General features: G+C 33.8%; 1 pseudogene; it reads left to right on the top strand.

Annotated features, from left to right (window-relative positions):
• Positions 1-2040: 2040 nt before the first annotated feature.
• Positions 2041-3317, top strand: LOC120143367 (annotated as a pseudogene).
• Positions 3318-17416: the final 14099 nt, after the last annotated feature.

Below are 17416 nucleotides of genomic sequence, written 5' to 3' on the forward strand. Positions count from 1 at the left end.
TTATAGTAATATTTCGATTGTCAATTAGTAAGTCATTTTAAATCCGATTTCGGCCGGATTTTTTGCAGATTGCTTATTTTATTTTGAATTTCAATTTAGAGTGATTTTCGGGATTTTGCTATTTTTTGTAAAATTCCGATAAACAAGATTTTTTGCTATAACAGTCCGGCTTGTGGACTGATTTTGGATAGTTTTTGATTTTATAATATTTTATTAAACTCTAGAGATTTTTTTCTCTGGTTTTTTGACGAATTTTCTCTTGTGAATCATCTGTTGGAACTAGCCTACAGGATAATCGTTATTCTATCTAGCGTCAGTTTTCCACTCCTATTCCTATTTCGAAGTTTTACTCAGAGATGTGGCAAGTGAATCTGCCGGCTAAAGTGAAGATTGTTATGTGGTGGAGGGTTGTCAACTATTTTCTCCCGACTTATGCAAATCTGTAGAAGAGAAGGCTTGCCATTGATAATTGGTGTTCTTCTTGTCAAGGCTCGCCAGAATCTGTGGAGCACATCATGAGGGATTGTTGGTTTGTTCGACAATTGTTTGCTGCTCAGGGTGTTTCAATTCATGTTTTAAGTGGGGACGTTTGTTGGCATGAGTAGATAATTTCTTTCTTTGGAAATCTCCAGGATGAGCTTCAACGGGTGATGTTGATTACTCTTTGGGTGGTCTGGTATACTCGTAACAACGTGATTCATGAAGGAGTTGTGGCGTTGGCTTCGATAACTCTATCATCCATTACTGCTTTTATAGCTCAAACTGCTGCAATACCTAATTTTCTGACCCCGAAAGCCATGAATTATTCTAACTGTTGACAGGCTCCAGTTGGGACTCTGGTGAAGCTGAATTTTGTTGCGGCGTATAATACTCATTCTAAGGAGGCTTCTTCTAGGGTATTTTTTCGTGATATTGAGGGTCTTATTATGGCAGTGTGTTTGTATCCCCATAGGCATGTGGTTGATGCTTTCGTGGCTGACGCTTTCGTGGCTGACGCTCTTTCTTGCCTTCGAGCTATGATTTTTGCAAAGGACCTTGGGTTTACGAGGATAGTTGTTGAAGGGGATTCTCTCACAGTGATCAAGAAGTTGGGTGTGTCGCATGTTAATGGTTCACTAATTAGCCCCATCATATGTGATATTAATGAGGCCGCTAAAGTGTTTGGATATGTTGTTTTCTGTTTTTGCTGTCATGCGGCCAATAAGGTTGCTCATGCAGTTGCACGTGAGGTCAGCGATGTTGGGATGAGCGCTATTGGATTGAAGAAGCGCCTCACGCAGCAATGTTGGCTGCAGAGGTTGACTGCAGTCGTTTGTAGGCTCGGTAGTTCTATTGCTCAATTGCATGGCTGAGTGTTGACTGCCTGTGCGTTTGCATGTTTTTCTCGGATGGTTTTGTTATATGCATTGAAGTGCACTTCGAGGTTCTTTGTTTGATTGTTGGTTTAGTATTTGTTCTTGAGGGTTTGTTTTCCCTCTTTCTTTGCTGAGGTCGTGTCTGTTCCTGTTTTTCTTTCATTATCCAGTTTAGATCTTGCTTGTAATTGACTTCATTTTCTGTTATAAAACCAACAATTTTCAACAACAAAAAATGAAACGTATTATAATAATTTAGAGTTAATCACATCATATGATCCTAAACTATGACTCTTATTTTAAATTAGTCATTAAACTTTTAAATATTTCAATTTCATCATTAAACTATGATTCTCATTCTAAATTAATCCTTAAAATTTTGAACATTTGAATTTTATCCCAAAACTATGAATCTCACTCTAAATTAGTCTCTTAACTTTTAGATCTTTCAATTTCATCCCCAAATTCAACCAAGTATGTAATCCATTTCAACCATAGTTTAACCTAAATTTTCTTTTCTTTTCAAACATATAATAATATAATTTGCCTAATGATTTTATTAACAAGAGCCGTGATTAGTATATATGAATAATTTAGGATAAAATTGAAATATTAAAAACAATTGGGGACCAATAAAGGATGAAGATCATAGCTTGAGGATGAAAATGAAATGTTCAAAAGTTGGATGAAACGTAAGTTGGATGAAAACGGTGTTAATTCACAGGTATCGGAACCGGACCTGATCACAAAACTAACCCCACAAGACGGACGCAAGCTAATCGAGCGATTCACCGTCGACCAACTCCTCGACATCCTCCAAGGCGCCGTTTGTCATCACGTGGATGTTCTTTCCGCCATCCGATCTATTGCCGATCAAGATCCATCTCAACGGAAGCTCTTCATCCGTGGGTTGGGTTGGGATACTACAACCGACGGCCTTCGTTCACTTTTTTCGGTCTATGGAGAACTCGAAGAAGCGGTCGTTATTCTCGACAAGACTACTGGGAAATCGAAAGGGTATGGATTTGTTACCTTTAAGCACGTCGATGGTGCTTTGCTTGCTCTTAAAGAACCCAGTAAAAAAATCGACGGAAGAGTTACGGTGACGCAGCTGGCGGCTGCTGGGAATTCCAGTACGAATAGTAACCCTGTGGATGTTCATATGAGGAAGATTTATGTGGCCAATGTGCCGTACGACATGCCAGCGGATAGGTTGTTGGCTCTTTTTTTCTCAGTATGGGGAAATTGAAGAGGGTCCTTTGGGTTTCGATAAGCAGACTGGAAAATCAAAGGGATTTGCTCTTTTTGTTTATAAGACTGCAGAAGGGGCTCAGTCGGCGCTGGTGGAGCCGGTGAAGAACATTGATGGGAGACAACTGAATTGTAAGCTTGCTATAGAAGGGAAAAAAGGGAAGCCAGGACAAGATGGGATGATGCAAAGTGGAGTTGGGGCTGCGGGAAATACAGAGATGGGGGTGGGAGGTCATGGTGATGGTTATGGTGCTCCTGGTGGACCAGGTGGTATGGGTGGTTACGGTGGATTTCCAGGTGGGTTGCAAGGACCGCCTGGTGCAGTGGGTCATCCTCATCACATGAATTCATCAGGTGTTGGGGCATTGGGTTCGAGTGGAGGTGCTGCTGTTGCTGGTGGTGGTAGTGGTTATGGTTCCGGGCTTGGTGGGTCGTATGGTGGTTATGGTGGACCTGGTTCAACTGGCTATGGTGGGTTGAGTGGTGCTGGTGCGGGTGTTGGTTTAAGTGGTTCAGCTGCAGGATCTTCATTATATAGATTGCCACCAAGCACTGTTGGGATGCCATCTGGAGGGTATCCGGAGACTGCTCATTATAGCTTGTCTTCCGCAGCTGCCTTCCCCAGTCAGCATCACCAAGGAGTAGGGACTTCCCCTGTGCCAAGAGTTCCACCTGGTGGAATGTACCCCAACGGACCACCTTTCTACTGAGGTAGTCCTCCTTGATTTGGCCTGCTGTAATTTCTTCTATGCTACATGAGGTGTTATGGCTGCTTTAGATTAGTTAGAATGAGTTGACTTCTTTTGTTTGTGCTTACCCGTATGCCTTATTTTGGGTATTTGTTCCTTGTGTGTGATTGGTTGAAACTTTTTGGCTCTTTTCCTGCTTTGCTCTGAGTTCTGTTACTTCTGTGCTGTATTGTGTAGTTGCCTGTATGTAGTAGTTATGTTTTTGTTAAAGACACTATATGTTGCTACATTTTGTGGTGTTTTAAAATGATTGCAGGTTAGCTTTATTCTATCTTCTACTATATGAAAATTGTATGCCCATATATTGAGACATGTATGAAATTATCAATTTGGCTCCTGGTTTATATCTATAATATTAGTGGCGCTCCTGTTGTTTTCTGTCATGAATCAAGTGACTGACAGCCCTTGTTATTGAAATCATTTTTTAAAAAATGTTAAATCTTTTTTATAGTTTTTTAATAATAAATCTAGCGAGTTAATGTTTTTTTCTCCATTTTTGCCGGATAGCATCTTTGTATTTGGAATTTTGTTTCTTGGTTGATGTTGCCATAATGTTGATTATTCTATCATGCATGCAGCTTAATAAGTTAAGTGTAGTTCTTTATTTTTCTATATAAATTACTGGGGGTGTAGGAAACCTGCACCAGAAAGCTGTTACTATGTTTGTTGTTAAATGAATTATTTTTACCACTAAGCTAAACAATGCCATTTTCTAATGTATTTTATTTCGTTCTTGTTACAATTTCAATGTACCCAGTATGTTTTTGTGTCCGAGTTTGTTTTGCTTTGAGACTTATATATCCGCATTTTATTTAGTTGCAAGAATTTTGGTTGCCTTCTGGTAATACTTGCCAATGTTCCTTTCATAGAGGGAAGTATTTTTCCTTTCCTGAATTTGTATTTTGCCCGCATCCCATGGACCTTTTGTGGTGGTTCTTGTTTAGTGAAGATTCTAATGATGTGAGAGCAGCAATTAAGTGTATGTGGTATTGCCAGTTGTTGATGTGACGCTGCTTGTATAATCTGTGTGGCCTTCACTGGGTTCTTTTGGATTTGTAAATGAGCTCGTGTACGATGGCATAATATGATTATCTCTCCCATGTGCTGCTACTGTATTCGGTGGTTGTCTTTTCGGTTGACTTTTTTTGTGCACAGTGGAGTTATGGAATGTGTGACATGTATGCATTGGAGCTAGTTACATATAGGTTTTGCAGGAGACTATTTGAAAGGCTTGCTTTTAGTTTCTCTTTATCTTTCCTGAATCTTGGTGGTTGGTGTTCCAAATGCATCGTGAAAAAATTGTCTACTTGCTGAAACTAAGGTCGATATCCTGTTGGAATGGAGTTGTTTATTCCATGAATCTAAATGATGCCTCTCGAAAATATACCCTTCTTATGGCTATGTTCTGTTAATGATGTAAGTGAGACTACAAAGACATTTCCCTAGTCTTTCCATTGGAAGAAGCACTAGGCTCGTATGCGGGAGAAGACCTAAAGGAACTATTCCTGCCCGGTCAAATTCAAGGCATTCTTTCATTGCCTATATATCAAGCATCAAATGGCCATTTTTCACTTTATCATATGCCTGATGTTCTTGGATGCATGACATGCGGATTTCTCTCGGAAAAATCTTTGAAAGAATTTCTGTGTGTTATGCCTGCTTGAAATCTGCACATATTTATTTCTCTTGGCTTGTTTCTCTGAAAAGAGTTGTTGTGAATGATGTGTATCGTTTGGAGTGGTTATAACGTAATTTTGTTTTGTGCTTGCCAAATTTGCGAAATGAATTGCCTGAAGTGTGATATTTCAATACCGCGATGTTCCGCTGACCTTGAATATCTTCTCTGATGCCAAATTTGGCCTTTTGTAATTGGTATTCTTTTGCATGGCGTCATAAATTCTGTTGAAGAACCAGGAGCATATCTTCTTTTTCACTTTCTTTTACTATTGGCTAAGAAAGTTGTATATGCAATCGTCTTTTTATGGTGTTGGGTGGAGAATTGATGCTTTGTTTTTTATGCCAACTGGCATCGGTATCTTCTTTTGCTGCTCACTATTTTCATCCTTTTCTGGGCTATTTCATGTGGAACATCGAGCATAAAACCAACCTCAAAGATAAGAGATGGAGCCCCGGATGAGCCCGGACCTCATTCGATAGAAAAACACCACCACCCGGGATCGAAGATCAAATGACAATGCAACCTTAACATTGAGCCTGCTGTGGGACAAAAGTGGCTCATTGGTCGTGTTTGTGAAGATTATTCATTTTTGCACTATGACCCAAGAAACTTGTCATGAAATTTCCTTGGTATTTTAGGTTAAAAGTGGAGTTGTTTTTAGTCTTAATCTCGACTTTCTAGGAATGAAGAAGTGGAGTTGTTTTTAGTCTTAATCTCAACTTTCTAGGAATGAAGACATTACTTTCTCTTCTGGTTGGAAATGTGAAGTGTTAGTATTTAACAAATTCCAAATGAATCTAAAGAATGGTTTCATGTTCCCATTTCTTTTCAACTTTGTGATCATTGATAATGTTCAAAACGGAGAAGGACTTGACATAACTCGTATGGAAAATGTAACCTACAAGTTAAAAGAGTTGTTGGTTTAAGAAATGTAAGCAATTTTGCAAATAAATCTAAAAGTTATCTCATGCTTTTAATAGATATTTAGAATTTTGTTTATTTTGCGATGACTTTAAATTAGAATAAGATCAGGTGGAAGGAGGAGATGTGTGGGGTGGTCGTTATTAGAAATTAGCACGACTCAAATTTGATAGGTTTTAACTTGTTCTTATTAGACTAAGTTTTTTTTAAGAAAAAAATCGAGTTCGTGCTAGATTTTTTTGGAGGATATGTTCGGCTCAAGTAAGGTTTAAGTCTAGGGTAAAAAAAATACTCGACTCAATAAATAATTTAATTATACTTTATATGTTTATGGATAATTGTAATAATGTCCTCTTTATATTATTTTTTAATTAGATTCTTATATCTATCAAATAAAATTAATATATCTTGAAAAAAAAATTGGGTTCATATCAAATAAAGTCACTCTAAATTCAAGTTGGGTTGATCGAAAACCCAACCAAATTCATACCCATCCCCAGTCGTACCTTCTAAAATTTTTAATTTTTCTTATATATTAATTTTTTTATATTTTCTATTGATAATTTATTTTCGTCCCCAAAAGTTTTACAAGTTTATCTCTTTTAAAATTTTATAAATTCACTTTTATGATATACAATTTCATGTACTATCTCTAAAAACCCACCATAAAAAAACCCATTTCATCAAGCTTAAAGAATACAAGCGTTTTCTAACCCTAAATCAACTTTCCTTAACACTACCTTGAAATAAATTAAACTCTTTTTTATACAAAACACAAATTATAATTAGTATTTTTAATAAAACTAATGACTTTCTATTAAAACAAAAGTTACTCTAATTTGTCGAGATCTTATTACATTATATATATGATTAAAAATAAGAGAATCATAACTTCATAAAACAGTTTTTAAAAGAATTGAATTCCTTAATTTATTGCTTGATTAGTTCAATATAATGAAAATACTTGATGAATTTTGATAGGTACAAAAATACTTCTTCTAATTAATCTTAATTATGATAATAGTTCTTTAATAAACATTGACATTATGAACTTTCACGGCCAAAGTCAACATTACAAGGTAAATTATTTGATTGCTCATTTTGTTTTATTTTTATATATTTTTATTCATCAAATTTTAAAAAGTATGTTTCAATTATTTACTTTATTGATTTATTGAATTTTGGTATGTTGTCTATTATTACGTTTTGATCATTGTGTCAAGGTACAATGCCAAAATTCTAATTCAGGAGGGGTAAAATGTAAGTTTTCTAAAAGTATGGAAGGTAATTCATAGTTATCCCATAGCCGCTTCCATCTATCAAATTGATAGGTTCCTGATTGAGATGTTACCTCATGTTAGTAGGATTGTAAATGTGATAAGATAAATCACGAGTTATTCGAGATCAATTTGGACAAATTTCGATTGATACTCGAATTGAATGGAATCAATCCGAGCTCGAACTCGATGTGAATTCTTAAAAAGACGAAGTGAGCTACTTGATACTCGACTCAAAAAGTTTGAGTTCGAGTTTTAGTTTTGCTTTCATGTACTTGATACATGCATCATAAGGCTCACATCAAAGGAGGTTAGACTAACGCTTTCAGTGGACTCACACGATCAAGCCTTGGAAAAGAAGAATAACAAATCAGCAGACTTGAGACTGCTTTTTAAATTGAATCCTGATGTTATTTGGTTGACATGTCTTCGGGAGATCCGATCGGTTGTCTCTTAGTTTTCCAACGGCTATTAAATCGCATCAATCCGATACCGGGAACTCAAGATATGGTTCTTTTAGTGAAGACAATGCATGCAAAAATCTTGATACGTGATTATACAAGATTTTGTAATTAATTACGAATTTTCCTTATTTTCATCTTAGGAATAGTTTAAGTTAAGGTTATAAGGGTAATTTTCTTGTAATGACAAAACCCTAGCAGCCCCCATCTTATTCTCCAAGCCTCCACCTTCCAGAAGCTCAATCTGAATCGTTCATCAAATCCAACGGCTGAGGATCAAGTCATGCATTAAAATTGCTAGTTTCCATCTCCACCATCGGATCAAGCACTACATTAAGGGCCCAAATTGATGCTGCCCACATCACATGGATTAGGATAGTATTTATTGTTATTTTATTCTTCATCATGTTCCCACAAGGACTCCTCAAACACTATATAAGGAGGTCTTCCCCCTCATTGTAAATCATCAACTTTTCTTCTATTATATCCAATACAAAAAGAGATTGTTTTTGCAAGAGATGATTGTCTTGTGTCTTTGAAGCATCTTCTTCTTTAGTTCTTTCGAGTTCTTGAGAGAGAGAACTTCACACTCTGGTTTGTCTTTTCATTGCGATTAGGGGGTTGGTTAAAGTTGTCTCATCAAGTTTGCCTTTTTATTAAGATTAGGAGAGTTCGATAGGACATATCCATCTATCTTCATTATCCACACGCCATCATCATCAACTAATCCATCAATCACGCCACCCCTATATAACCTATCAGGTTTGCATTAACCCCTATACCTACCAGGGTAAGTTTTTAATTGCGTTTTATCACAATCCGACCATCTGATTTCAAATTCATCTTCACCATCTTTCTCATCTTTCCATCATCTTTCTAATAAAACATCATCCACAAAGATCAAACCATAAATATATTGGGGAAGATAATAATATCCTTTCTTTTCTTACATGCTTTGTCTTTTGCCCTACTCTATTACATTTTTGTTTTCTCTTGTCTTTTATTTAATCTTATTATCCTTCATTTTATTGTCTTAATATTTTTTCCTTGTCTATTTTTCTAGCAACTAAAAGTATACATAAACCCTAATCTTGTCGCCACCTTTCAAAACACCCATTCAAAGTCATTCGCTTCTTCATCAATTCTAGAGCTTTCCTAGGTTTGTTCCCTCAACGAGAGCAACATTCACATCATCCACTGCTACTTCTCTATCAATACTTAAGGTTCGAGTTTGAGTTCAAGTCAAGCATCACTTTTTTATTTCGAGTAGAGCTTAAAATTTTTGAGCTTACGAGTCGAGTCGTGCTTCACTTTTTTTTTATTTCGAGTTTAGTTTAAAACCACCAGTTGCTATTGACAACAGCCGTCATCGGCTGTCACTACCTATTGTCTTCGTTGGTCCAAAAATCATCAATTAATATTTTAATATCCCAAATTTTAGATTGGTGACTAGAATGTAAAATATGAAAATTTAGAGACTAAAGGGTAAAGTTGTAAACGTTTAATGAATAAAAATGTAAATTTTCAAAAGTTAAATTTTGGATTTGTGAATTAGTAGTTTAACTCAAGAAAATAAGTTTAGTGGGTTTCAGAATTTTGATCTGAAGTTTGCATAAAGGTTTATTAAATGACAAAGATTGATATATTTTTGAAGAACCGGATAGAATTGGAAGATTACAATAATTTCAAGGAAGGTATATTTAGGTTGGAAAAATTATATGGATATTTTTAATTAGTGGAATTTAAGTTGGATTGGTGGAATTTGGTGAGAATTGCACTATAAAGTGAGATAGTACAATTTAGTGACTAAAATGAAATTTTGGAAAATTGGAGGGTCAAAAAGAAAAATTTAGAGATGATATGTTTATGGTTATTTAATAATATTAAAATAGTGAAAATGGAGTGGGCACAATTGTAATTTTGAGAATTCATTAATGGTAATTTAGTCTTTTGGCCCAAAATGGATAAAAATATATAATTTAATTGATTTTAAGGCTAATAAGGAGATATTTGGTTAGAAATGTGTAGAAATATGCTTTCTCCTTCAGCAACCTGTCGAACCTCCATATCCAAAGAATCAAGATCCAAAAAATCTTAAAGGTAAAGGAAAAGTCCAAGAGTAAAGCTAGGAACGCTAAGTAAGATTACTAGTGAGACATTAACAAGTGAGTGCATTTTAGTTATCATTTCAAAGTATGGAATGAGAAAGACTTGCGATGAGTCAACCTATGATTATTTAGAAAGAAATTATTTTCAAATTGTTTTATTATATATATTTTATATTTTTTGCTAAATGATTTCTTTGAATGATTTTGGGTATGAACTGCTAACTGTAAATTCATTGAGAGTCATAGGTATAATTGGCATGCCATAGAGTTAGAGCATCATTTTTTATTTGACACATCAGTGACATCACAAATGTGGTGGTGCCATTTGCAGCTGCATTGTGATTAAAGCACATCAGTGACGTCTCTGTGATGGTGGTGCTACTATATGATTCTGAGCACATCAATGACGTCTGTGTAACGGTGGTGTGTAGGTACTTAGCACATAAATGATGTCTAAGTGTCAGTGGTGCTAATGTATCGGGAATATATTTTATGGCACAAGTTTGACGTCTAAGTCACTGTGGTGCCTGCACATAAATGATGATAGTGTGATGTGTTCCTTAAAGTGACACATTGATATTGTGTTCTACAGTACTTGTGCATTATAGTGAATGCTCGATTGACTCGCATATCTTGCATTCTCACTGATTTACAGTGGGCTATGAAATAAATAAAGTGAAAGGCAAAGGTTTGAAATGGAATGAAAAGTGCAATAATTGAAGTGAGATGAAAAGTACATGTTTGAGCTACTTGATTTAGAAAAAAAAAGTTTTTATTGAGAACTCTGATTTGGCATTGAAAGCCTTATATATATATGAATTGCTTATTTACAAGTTATTTTATATGATATTGACTTTGATAAGTCAAATTAGTTTTAGTAAATCTTTCTTATGATGCTTATAGTTTATTATGTGATATTTTGATAAATATATTATTATTGATTTTACTCTATTTATGATTATTATTAGAACTTAATGTCTCATCACTAAGTATATGCTTAGCGTGTGATGATTTTCACGTGTAGGTAAAAGTAAGTGACCGGAGTAAGGAGCTAGGCCCAAAATTAACTTTTGAAGATCATATCTGCTCCAGAATTAGAATGAAAACTTTTGAAATGATGATTATACTAGTTGGCATGTATACTAGATGGTTATGATACTTAAAAATAGTTATGTTGGAATTTGGTGTTGATGGGTAGTGTTTATTATTACTGTTTAAAAATTAAGTGGGTTGATTAATATTTTCGTTAAAATGATACTTAATGCTATCGAAATAAAATATTTTAAGACCTTAGATAATAATTAAATTATTTTAGAAAGAAACAAAATTTTACTGGTTTTCGAAAAATGACTATTTTGTAAATTCTATGTGATATCCTGGACTCGTATACGAAAACATATACAGGAATGTGGTGTTACATTTATTAGTATCAGAACTGTAGTTTTAGCTGATTCTAGGCCTAAACCAAGTTTGTTTTGAATTGAAAAATGTATACATGCCACTAGTATATCAATATTACTGATATGGTGATTGCGATTTGATTGATGTTGCTCCTTACTAATGTGATTTAAATTTGTTTTTATTTAGATGTCTGAAGCTAAGAGAATATGAAAGGAATTTGAGAAGGTTAATAAGAAGATCGAGATTTTAGTTGACCCAAATCGACCAGAGATGTAACACCCCAACCCATACCTGACCGAATACGAATCTGAGGTGTCACATTGTCCATTCAAAACATGTACATTTATAAAATTATAGAAAATTTAAACTTTCATTAACATAAAATTAATAATTTACACAATTAAGTTTCAAAACATTACAAAATTGATCAGAGCATACATACTTTATGACTCTATTTACATGCCAACATATTTATTATATAAAATAAAACATACGGTGCAAAGTGCTTCTGATCTTCGAGTAGAGATATGTTGCTCTGCAAATCCTAAGCCTGATCCTCTCGCTTCTCTGTACCTACATGTAAAAACGCTTACACTCTAAGTCATAGACTTAGTGAGGCATAAAAATATAACCATGTGTTTCCTATAAATATGAACATGCAATCTAACTATCCAAATGCAATTATACTTATCATATCATAATTCAATAATGTCATATATGATTCAGTGTAAACAATAATAACATATTAACATATAATCAAGTAAATACTCTTTATATCTTTTATAAGCCCATGTACATTACTGATAACTTAAGGTATGCGAGTACTTTGAGGTTGTGCACATATGCTATCACCATAGCTCGTATAAGAATCCACTAAGTGGCATGTGAAATCTATGTCCCCAAAGACCTCATCTATGTCCCGAATGATCTATCATATATCCCGAAGGACCTATCATATGTCCCGAAGGACCTATCATATCATATGTCCCGAAAGACCTATGTAACCCTCGACTCTTGGCATACCAACTATACCTATAGCTCTCATATCACATAACATAGGCACTATCATTATGCTTCATATATTCATGTATTCATATCATTTCTCTTATAATTATATATTTCTTCTCTTCTGTCTCATATCACATGTACGTGTAACCATCAAGCTCATATCATATAACATATGGTATTCAAGTATATTCACATGAATCATATAGCATATATCAAATCATATAAACATATATAACTCATGCATGTGTTTATAATGATCATAACATATGAATGTTCAAAACTTATTGAACCATGAAAACTAATATAAGAAATAGACTTATCACAAGTCTTATTTCCATTGAACTACACCTATAGTATACACTCACCTTGGCCTCACTTAATTCCCAATTCACTTCTATGATTTTATCTCTTTAGATCGATCCTAACCTTGTGGTCGTTTCGGAACTTACTTGCAATTGATATCTACACAATCATACATATTATATACATACCAACATTCCAAATATCATAATTTGATCCTTAATTTCTTAAGCTAGAAGAAAGGTTTAATTTTATATTTTTCATTTGAACTAGTATTGTACCCAAGGTATGGTACCGATACTTCCTTAGCTATAGTATCGATACCAATCCGTGTATCGATACCCATTTTGTATTCAAATTTCTTATTTCAAAAATGGCATCGATACTGTCCTTATGGTATCGGTACCCTTGGTATCGATACAACCTTCCAGGTATCGATACCCCATGAATGCCTTTGTCAAATTCAGACTTATGGTATCAATAATGTTCAACCAGTATCGATACCCCTATACCAAATATCACTATTTTACTTTTGAAGTATCAGTATTGGATAAAGCAATATCGATATTTCAAAGCCCATATTTTACTTTTAAACCCGAAATTTACCCTCATCAACTCAAATCCTTCATTTCTTATTCCCTCTCATACTCTTACCTCAAGTACACATACTTAAACCCATTTGTACTCATCTAACACATCTTTATCTTCAAAATTCTATCCTTATATGGAAATCAAGAATCATACCAAATTTTCAACATATTCTAATTTCAATTCTATCACTTCATATCTCTTAATTTAACTAATGACAAGTCAAATTTAGTTTCAAATTTCACTTATCAACTCTTTTCCAAGATTTCATTTAGAAACTCATTTAATCCTTCTTAATTCCTTCATTTATAGTTTCGAGATAACTTAAGCTTTCCTTAAGCTTAAGTATCATCTAAGGATTATAAATCAAACTTAATTTCAGTAAATAATCAACTCACAAGAAACTCACATTTTCTTTTGGGACTCACGGCTGAAGGAGAATAATAAGAAAAGAACTCTGGAAACTTTTATTTTTGTCTCCCCTTCATTTCCATATGGTTTTAATATAACCACTGCCAAATTTAATTATTTTCTTTACCAAATGACCATTTTTCCTTCTATTCATCCTTATTTGTAATTCAATCCTACATAACATTTCCCATATAAGTCTCTAAACTATTCAATTTATCTACTTTGGTCAATAAGTTCTGAAATTTTATAATTGGGTCACTAACCCGATATTGAGGATGTTACAAGAGAAGTCTTTAATAATTTGTCCTAGAAAAGTTAGCGTTGTGAGAGATTTTCCTCTGCTTTTTTGGGAGGAATGTTTCTCCTTATAACGAGGAAGAAGCTATGATGTGGTCACAGTTTACCCAAGAGAAAAACAAGGAAATAATTATAGAGAAATTTGAATTTATGTCTCAAGAAAAGGAAGAGGATCCAGAGATTGTAGAATATGAATATGATTCAGATATCATCACAGGTACATTTTATATTTTTGAAAAACTTGCATTCGTTTTAATTGATCTTGGTTTTACGTACTTGTATATAATCACTAAGTTAGTTAAAGCAAAAGGAATCACGTTAAATCCTAACTCTAGTGATATAGTAGCGACTAACCCTTTGGACCAGAGTGCTAGGGTGAGTCATATTTGTAGAGTATGTTCGTTAGTGGTCTAAGGAATTGAATTTCCGATAAATTTAATGAAATTATATTTTGAGAAATTTGAGATAATCTTGGGAATGGATTGGTTATTTTCCCTATCATACCATTATGAACTGTCGTTCAAAACGAATGATTTTAAAGAACACAAAAGGTTTTGAAATCATAAGTGATTAGTAAAAGGGTATATGTGAATTTATTAATCAATTTGATTTTAGTAGTAACTTGTAACATCCCAATTATCGGGTCAGTGATCAAAATGTAAGAACTCAAAATTAGTGGTTTAATTAGAATAATTTGAGAATTCAAGGATTTATTTTGGAAATTTCTGGTCAGGACTTGATATTAAATTTGGATTAGTAGAAGGGCAATATGGTCTTTTCACCTGAAAGATTTTTATCTCCTCTCTTTTAAGGATTTAACATGTGGAATAGAAGGGGAAAAGTCTGGAAACATTTTTCTCTTCTTTCTCCTTGTCGTGGAAGCCATTGCAAAGGTAAGTTATATGATTTTGTTGGTTCCTTCAATTTTTGGTTTGGTATTGAAAGTGTGGGTGTTATATAAGCTTAATGAAAGCTTGGATAGGATTAAAACAACAAGAGTAGTGGATTAAAAATGGATTTGTAAAATGGGTTTTGAAATTAAATATTGATAGGGTGTAGTTTTTGAAGTTTTAGTGATGAATTTGACTTGTCAATAAGCAAACTAAAGAGTTAGGAGGATTAGAAGTGATTGATAACATGTTTAAAATCTTGGTATGATTTTGAGATTCAAGTTTTTAGACAAGATTTTGGATAATTAAGAGAAGTAAATGAGGACAAGTTGGTTTGGATATATAAGGGTGAGTTTAAAGGCTTAATGAGGGATGATATAAAACATTTAGGAAGATTTTGGGTGAATTTTCGAAGTAAAAATGGCAATCCTGGGCTTCCAGTATCGGTACCGTTAGAACAGTACCGATACTTCAAGGAATAAATTTGTGAAATATTAAGGGTAGTATCGATATCGATTGAAGGGGTATCGATACTGTAAAGGGTAGTATCGATACCCGAAGAATGGTATCGTTACCATTTATAAAATGCAAACATCGAATACCAATCGGTATCGGTACCTTGAGGAGGTATCAATACCCTTGAAGAAAAGTATCAGCACTGGAGGGATATTACCGATACTTCTAGGCATAAAATGGAAATTGAGTGTTTCTTGCATCACAAGTTATTTTAATTAGATATAAGTGATTCGAAGAACGATATTGATTTTCAATTTGTTTTGTGTAGTGGTTGAACGTAAGCAACTTACGATCAGCTCAGTATTATAAGTCCTGATCCAAAAGTATTATGGATTTTACTTAGAATTTCAATGAGGCAAAGGAGAGTGCTACTTATATAAATTATTGATGTTTGAAGGAATGCTTGTGATGAGCCAACCTAAACTGTTTTGAATAAAATAAAATGATATAATTATATATGAAGATTTTCTATATGATTATATTTCATACAAGTAAATAAATACTTTGAATAATGATATGTAATATGAAATAATTATGTAAATCAATATAAAAATATGATATATGTGATTAAATGAAAATAATGATTAATGCTTTGTGAAACAAGATACCATGAATAAATGTTTGAATGTGAATAAATAATAACTTTTGATATATGTGATAAAGATTTATGTGCAAGATTATCTGAATATGTGTTAAGTGTATATATTCTACGGAACATAAGTGATAAGTGAAAATGTGATCTACTTGAAATGTTATATGTTCAAATGTGTTAAGTGAGAATGTCTTACATGGAATTAGACAAAGATAATGTACTCCATGGAAATAAGACATACTTTAAATAGTGAAATGTAACATAATGTTAAAGTTAAAGACCAAGGTATATGTTTCAGAATTAGAACTATAGTTGGCATGCCAAAAGTTGAAGGTTTTATGTGGTCATTCGGGATAATTATGTGGTCCTTCGGGACAATTATGTGGCACTTTGGTGCAAACCTATGTGGCACTTCGGTGCAAACCTATGTGGCACTTCGATGTAAACCTATGAGGTCATTCAGGATAATTATATGGCACTTAGGTGCAAACCTATATGGTCATTCGGGACAATTATATGGCACTTAGGTGCAAATTACGAGCTGTGGTGACAGCATTAGTGCACAACCTTAATGTACTCAAATACTTAGAGTTCTCATTATTATATGGTTGGGCTAGTTAAACAAATGAATATAAAATGAAAAATGTATCAGTCCTATGCAGTTTAAATGAAACTAAAAGTTTATATGAGTAATGACTTGAAGATATAATCAAGAATAAAATAAGTATAAACTATTCAATAATTAATAAAAGAGGTTATAAGTTAGAACACTAGTGACTTTTGATAATTTAACCTTTCTTTTATAAAAGTATATAAATATTTTATTGATTCATAGTACTCATAATGCCTCACTAAGTCATTAACTTAGCGTGTGAGCGTTTTCATACGTAGGTTCAAAGATATACAAGGAGTGTTGAGTTAATCGATCGATGGAATCAGCCAAGAGGGGGTGAATTGGCAATAAAAATTTTGGTGGAAGCTTTTGCAGAAAATTAAAAGTAATTGCACAACGATTTAGAGTGGTTCGACTTTCTCAACCAAAGTCTACGTCCACTACCTTAGCTATCCACACTAAGGATTTTCCACAAATTCACTAATTTGTCTTTCTTTTGAGGACAAGGAGTAACCTTACAAACCCTCAAGAATTATACCTCAAATTCTTGAGAACACTCTCTCCGAAAGAGAACAATACAAATTTTGCAAACTTATAAGGAAATCCTCACAAGGTAGATTGTTTGCACAATTCTAGAACAAAGAAAAGAACACTCAAGAATGAATACAATTGAGCACAATAAGTGTTCTTGAAAGCAAAATGAATATTGAATGAAAAATAGGCTTGAAATGCTCAAACTTGAGGTTTGATGCTTTCTCTTTGATTCTCTCTTGATTCTAGTTGCTTATTGTTTCTTTTTGTTGATCAATGGCTTCCAAACTTGTTTAAATACACCTTGAATCACTTCTTAACGTTGGGGATGATTATTGGAGTCAATAGAGCCGTTTAAGTGTGAAAACAATTAATTAAAACAGTTGGGAGCGTTAGTGCATCGATGCATACCCATGGTACATTGGTGCATCAGTGTAAAATTCAAATATTTTGACCGTTGGACCCTTAG

The sequence above is a fragment of the Hibiscus syriacus genome, unplaced genomic scaffold (genome assembly GCF_006381635.1).
Source record: "Hibiscus syriacus cultivar Baekdansim isolate YM2019G1 unplaced genomic scaffold, ASM638163v2 tig00110847_pilon, whole genome shotgun sequence".
NCBI classification, from domain to species: domain Eukaryota; kingdom Viridiplantae; phylum Streptophyta; class Magnoliopsida; order Malvales; family Malvaceae; genus Hibiscus; species Hibiscus syriacus.